General features: G+C 34.9%; 1 pseudogene; it reads right to left on the bottom strand.

Annotated features, from left to right (window-relative positions):
* Positions 1-220: 220 nt before the first annotated feature.
* LOC145050932 (cyclin-dependent kinase F-4 pseudogene) lies at positions 221-1489 on the bottom strand (annotated as a pseudogene).
* Positions 1490-7248: the final 5759 nt, after the last annotated feature.

The following is a 7248-nucleotide window of genomic DNA, read 5'->3' as shown; positions in this document are numbered from 1 at the left end:
AAACAACGGAATTTGGGCAGTGGAGGCGGTTTGAAGTTAGATCCGTCCGTCAAGAGTTATGTCTGTTTGTTGAGCCTCTTTCCTTTGATCCTCTTGAAGTTGAGTCTCTTTCCGGTACCCCTCTTGTTCTTCTCCAACTTATCAATGTATGCTATCTCCAGCTCGTCAATGTGCACTGGATCACTTTCCAAACCAATTGTGCAATTCTTTGTTCTTGTTTTCAGATTCGACAATCCCACTTCATCTCCATTTTGCTTAACAATCCGCAATTCTTTGAACCAGGTAATGAGTTTTCTGGGAGCAGAGAGACCATGTTTTCTGAGGGGTCTTCTTTTTCGGAACCATCAAACATATTTTGTGGGAGCAGAGGCCTAAAGTTTTCAGAGGGATCTACCGCTTCGGAACCATAAAGTGGATTTTCTGGGAGCAGACGAATCATGTTTTCTGAAGGATCTAGTACTGTTTCATAAAATGGATTTTCTGGGAGCAGACGAATCAGTTGTTTGGTTGGATCCTCCTCCCTTTGATAACAAAATGCACAACTTTTGAATACCAGAGGTATGGGTCGGGGTGGAGGAACTTTGTAACAGGTATAGAAGAAAGGATGCTCAAGTGCCTCCATAGCTGTCGGCCTCGCGGATGGATTCCATGAAAGAAGCGTGGCAATCAGATCGAGTGCTTCCAGGCTTGCTGATGGTAACAGCGAAGAAAGTTGGACACCAGGAAGCTGTGGGAATACAAGATAGTTGCTATTTACGATGCTGAATGTGGTTTCTGTTGGACTGCCGATCACACTGCAGATTTTATACATTTGATCTCCGTCATTTTTACCAGGAAACAGTGGGCGGCGTGTAAATAGTTCTGCCATGATTGCACCCATTGCCCACATATCAACTGAAGAATCGTATTCTTGCCCAAGAAGAACTTCAGGGGCACTATACCAGCGGGACCCAATATTATCAGTGGCCGGTTTGCCATTCATCTCATGAGCTAGACCAAGATCAGCAATCTTTATTACATCCTTGGAAACAAGAAGGTTCTCCGGTTTGAGGTCACGATGAAAGTAGCCGTTGTCGTGCATGTATGCCAGACCTTGAAAGATTTGGAAGCACAAGTCTCTGATCTCGTCCTCTGAAAAAGGCTTCTTCCTGCATGTCATACGCTCGCACAGACTGCATTCCATGTATTCCAACACCAAGTACAAACTGTCGTCTTCTTTGATGATTTCCTTGAGCTTTATGATGTTTGGATGATTCATCTTGCGCAGTGCCTTGACTTCTGTCAGGTTGATGTATTCTTTGGCCGAGTTGCACCTCATTTTCAGTTTCTTGATGGCAAACACTTCATCTGTGTGTTCATCCCATGCTCCCCAGACAACCCCATATGATCCACTCCCAATTTCCTTCAGTATTTCATACTGCTCCATTGTTTTCGATCTAGCTTTCTCAATTAAGAAAACACACAAACCAGGAAGAGGAACTCACAGAAACAATAGCTACGTATATCAACAACACATCACCTTAATTATAAAACATGAACGATGGAGGAAGGGGTTAAAGAAAAGGGATAGGGAACGAAGATAGGTGAATGGGGTAATTGGGTCGGCAGTCTATTGTGAATGTGAATGTAAGTAGGTTATTATTTATACTACTAAGTACTGAGATTTCAGATATGCAAGATTTAGGGTTTTAAGTTTCCATATATAATTATCTTACGGTTATACCTGACTTCATATTATATGACATGTAGGCACGGTTGCTTTGGCTCCAAACAACTTAAAAAATGGCTCCAATCAACTTATAGCTTTGTATAATTATAATTATAAATTTTATTTACTAAACTAAAAAATATCACTACCTTTATATTCGGCTATCTCCATTCCACACAAGTTTTATTAACAATTAAATTCTGTCCAACTTATAACATCTACATTTCCAACTTTCCAAATTTAATCATAACCAACGTCATAATCTTTTAAATATGTCATCTGTTTTATACAAAAATTGTTTTATAAACATCTAAATATCTTATAAAAGTAACATATTATATTAATTAAAATCCAAATTAACTAAAATAACTAAAAAAATCAATTTTAATAAACTTTAAGTAGTTGTTGTTGATTTAAAATGTACCATAAAAATAATACGTAAAATAATTTATTCTTGAACTAGCTTGTATATTATTTTTATATAAATGAAAGCATTCTGTTTATTAGTATAACTTTGTTCCGGTTATTAACAAACTTGTTATACTTGTTTAAATTGTCGGTATCACCCCCAAGGTGCACTCGCATATTCCATTTTTCACATCTAAAATCAAAATATCAAAATAACAACATACTTTAGATTTATATATCCCTTAATATTTTCTAAATGAAAACTCTTAGAATTTCTTTTGTTTTCTCATTTATCTACCAGAACACCCTAAATATGATTTGAATAGTATTCCATTATCCTCTTCAAATGACTAAAAGATCTAGCGCCACACACGCACATTACATTATATATACAACAAGAAGAAAAGACACGTAATATTTGCTTTTTATTTCTAGGGATTTGTGTTAAAAATGATATATTAACATCAATTGCAATTGAGTATACCTATTGGAACCTATGTTATGGTCTAAAGGTACAAGATCAACTATATAGCCGGAGGCATTAAGAACAAGAATATACATTGCCAAAAAGTATACAAGTAATTAAGTAAAGTTAATAAGAAGATGTATATCTTGTTCATCATCTTAAAACTGTTATAACACACTCTTCAAAATCGTACAACCTGATAAACAACTCAAAAGGTCGTACAATTAAGGACAAAAAACTAACCCCAAACAATACCTTTTGTATGAATTGCATAATTGCCTAATAAGGCCGTTTGACTATTTGTACTTCTTGGCCAAGTCTCCCACCAAGTTTAACAATACCTAACTTAAGAAAACATTTTTCCTTCTGTACATCATGTACACTTTCATTGTAAGACCATAAACCTAACGGTTTTGACTTCAAAGTTATTAGGGTGGGACTTTTCATCAAGTTAGCTGTCATTAGGCGTTACCATAATATATTGGATGCCAATAAAACTTAATTCAACACCTAAATATCTTCATTCATGAAAACAATCTACTGATTATATATTAAAGAAGTAGGGTATCTGATGGTTGAATTTCATTCCTTCAAGCGATGAAAATGTGCATAATTTATACCTTAGAACGAATGATCTTGAGAAGCTACGCGTCAAAGAAGATCAAAGATAAATTTCTTCCTTTTAATTGTAAAACAATAAAATTATTTTTCTCTTAGCTTTCGTAAAGAAAATTGTATTTCTCAATTTGCTCTTGGTTGATCCACATAACTCAAAAAACCAACTTACGGTTTAATATCCTTATATACCTTCCACAAATTGGTGTAACATACGTAAAAATTCATAAAAATTTAAATTTTTTCAACCAACCAAAAATCATAATTGTTTACATTGTAGTTTTCAAAAAAGTTTAAACATCAGAGTTTCTCATAAAATTACAAAACACAGTATGAGGAGGTGCATGATCATGTCTTTGCCTTCCCACGATCATCTGAGGTAACTGGAACATAATCCAAAACTATAAGCCCAAAGCTTCGTGAGTTCCTCCAAAATACCAACAAAAGAAGTAGTACACACACACAATAATAAGATACTATGGGTCCAATCAACCATCAGGTTGGAATAACCTAGGTCCCTCAACCTCCAGGTTGGAATGCCAACGCACTATGGGTCCAATCAACCATCGGCTGGATTACCCCAGACCCTCAACCATCGGGTTGGAATGCCAACATACTATGGGTCCAATCATCTTCGGGATGGAATATCTTAGGCCCTCAACCATCGGGTTGGAATTCCCCGACCTGTTGGCTTACGCACAAAGCAATGAAGCCCTAACCACCAACCAAACATGTGCACGTAATACAGATAACCATACTATTAACCAGCCAGCGAACAAATAAACAGATCTTATAGATCACTAAGCATAGCATCATCCTATCTTCCAGGATACTAATCTAACTGATCACCATAGCATAACATGATTAGTTTGTGTTTTAATCTTAAATTCAAAATTAGGACAGTTTCGTAAGCAACTGAGCTTGTGAAGGAACTAATCAATGAAATTAATACATTTATTCGATTTTTACTGGTTTTCTACTTTGAAAAATATTCATTAAAGAGTTCATATAAAACAACGCGCTTGAGCTTTTTAACATTTTTGTTAGTCGAGATGGAGCGAGATTTGGCTTATTTAAGGTTTCTTTGACTTATAACAGGACAAATTCTAAAATACCCATAGTGGATCCCCATTCCTTGATGGAGATGGGGATGAGAGGGATACTTAATACCCGATGGTTATGTGAACGAAGATGGGGATTCAATTATGATGATGGGAATCCGATGCTAGGTATACACATCCCCGTTTCAAAACCTAGTCATGTGTCATGATGATTATATTATAACCAAATTTTCTAGATGGCAAGATATTTGAGAAGTACGGTGATGCAATCATGGACTACTCAAGAGAAATATCATCATGGAAAATGGACAATATCGGATAAGATTTCCCACGCCATTTTTTCAAAACAAAATAACCCGAAAAAGTAAAAGCTCAAATCCATTGGAATTACCAACAAAATATTTATGTCGCCAATTTTGTTGGAAAATATTGGATACGATTTCCCACTCCATTTTTTCCATGAATTTTTTGTTGGAAATCTGTCGGTATAGTATATTTCGACGGATTACCCATGCAACCACCGCAAGAATAAGTCATTTTCTAATTGTGTGAATCATATTGGTTGTAAATTTGTAATACCATTAATGAAATCCATATATATATATATATATATATATATATATATATATATATATATATATATATATATATATATGTGTGTGTGTGTGTGTGTGAGTGTGTGTGTGTGCGTGTATATATATATATATATATATATATATATATATATATATATATATATATATATATATCTTACTATATTATTATACAAACCTTACTATTTGTAAAAATAGATTTAAGACGTCCAAAACTTTAAGCTTAAAGTACAATAAACCAATGCATATCGGTACCTCTCTCACTTATCTGTTTACATAATTATCTATTTTCATCACTTTTTTCTCTCCTTAATCGGCTTAGTCGGCTTACTGATGGCCAATTCAAAACACAAATCAAGGGAATATAGTTGCATTTATTTTGAATTCCAAAATTCACTAATATCTCGCCTTGTACTCTCTCTCATCTTTTCTCTCAAAATTCGAACGCACCGCCCTCCTTCTTCGTCATCAGTTAAATGTTAAAACCACCACCACATCACCTTCCGCCTAATGATGCCACCCAAGATATGTACATTCTTTTAGCAACATAAAAACTACAGACTACATTTCTCTCGCTAAACGCCTCAACGAGCTCTAAAAACTTCCAATAATAGCTGCCACCCTCACCGCCAGTTCCAACCATGTATCTCCATCTATCTAAGGTTTTAATTCGAGAGTTGATGACTCATCTTCGCCGGCGCTGAAATTTTCAATTTCTCCTGTTTCAAAGGCTGCACTTTTACACGATTAGATAAAAAACAATTTGGGTTTCAACAAAATTTGATTAATTCATGTTTTTGTTTGTTTAATTTTACTTTGGTGAACAGGGGTTTACACCGTTAAAATAGATCCAAAACAAGCGAAACCTAAGGATTTCAGCAATGTCGTCGTCCCTTCTTCATCACCACCATCAGTTCATTAATATCTCCATCACTCTCTTAAAATCTAAGGATCTATGTGCCGCGACTTCATCCTTATATCCAATGTTAATTCCTCAAAGATTCGAAGGAGGTCTATCGAAGCAAGGTGCGTTTTCTTTAGTAGGTTATGATTTTTGGGTTTTGTATAGAACTGATTATTGATTAAACCCAAAAAACGCTGCAGGTGTCTTGATTTGAATCTGTGTTTGAAGGTCTGGTTTGATTTTTCTGTGGGATTATGTTTGATCTGGTAACATGTAGTTCCTCTTCTTTCTCATGAATTTGGTTTCTGATTGTTATTATTTACAATAGCGAAATCAGTATTTTAACAAGTTTTTTTTATATGTAGGATAAAGAAACAAGAAATAGAAGCAATGAAAAGAAAAAAAATTAACGGTTTCTCCTTCAGAGTCTCCCTATGTAAAATCCTTTCTCTCTCGGCCCTAAACCGCTAAAATCGCACCATGAAACCCCAAATGCCACCCTAACACCATGTGGGTCTACTATCTGTCTTAAACTTCTTGTTGTTTGTTGGATGTTTACGTCTATGTGCTTGTGTATGTGTGTATATGCCAAGGAATTGTGGTTATGTGTTTAACTTTGTATGTGTAGATTTTAGTATTCCATTATCTTTACAAATTGTGTGTTCATCTGTGTGTCTGTCAGTCTTTTTGTCATCTGTGAAGGGTTCAGGAATTCCAAAAAACCATGTATTACCTGGTTTGGTTTCAGAACCTTTCTTCATCTTTTTATTATTATCTTTTCTTATTTTACCTTCTCTGATCTTCACCCATATCTCACTTGAAAGTTTTCGTGAACACATGTAACTAAGGGCTCTTACTTTGCAACACTTAGCTGACCAACATGATTCCTATTAGCAATATTTTCAGGTGGTTATTGATATCTTTAGTTTTTTTAGCAGATCCCACCGTAAATGATCTATCGAGGTTATGCTTTCGATAGTTTTTTTTTTTGTGGTTACATTAATGAGGTTTTTTGAAAATTTCAAGGTTAAGGTTCATATTAAGCTCAAAATAAAAAATAGATGGGTGAAATAAGATAATAATGTAAGGTCAAGACCAAATTTTTATTGTTTATTTCAAAATTAAAGCAGTTGTATAAAATGAGATGTAATTATCTGGATGTAGGATAGATGGTGATCAAATAAAGTTGTGTACAAGGTGCGATGGATGTGAGAGTAGTGTATGGACTCTACAACAGGTACGATATCGTAATAATGCTCCAATTTGCATGTTCCATAGCTCAGCCTTCAAAATTTGATTTCAAATTTTCATCCATCAAATGCATCCATAATGGTAAATACCTAAAATTTTGTCTCAAAATGGTCTAGGATCTAATTTTTCTTGTTTTCTCACATCTATACTTTTGCTTTCTTGCTGTTTCTATATTTCTTTTTTATTCCCTCAGGGCAAAGGTGAAAGATGACAATATCATCGTTGGCATGGATTGGTTGAGT

This window comes from Lactuca serriola, chromosome 5 (assembly GCF_051521515.1).
Source record: "Lactuca serriola cultivar US96UC23 chromosome 5, Lser_US96UC23_V15, whole genome shotgun sequence".
Taxonomy (NCBI): Eukaryota; Viridiplantae; Streptophyta; class Magnoliopsida; order Asterales; family Asteraceae; genus Lactuca; species Lactuca serriola.
This window is presented reverse-complemented; position numbering and strand designations above follow the sequence as displayed.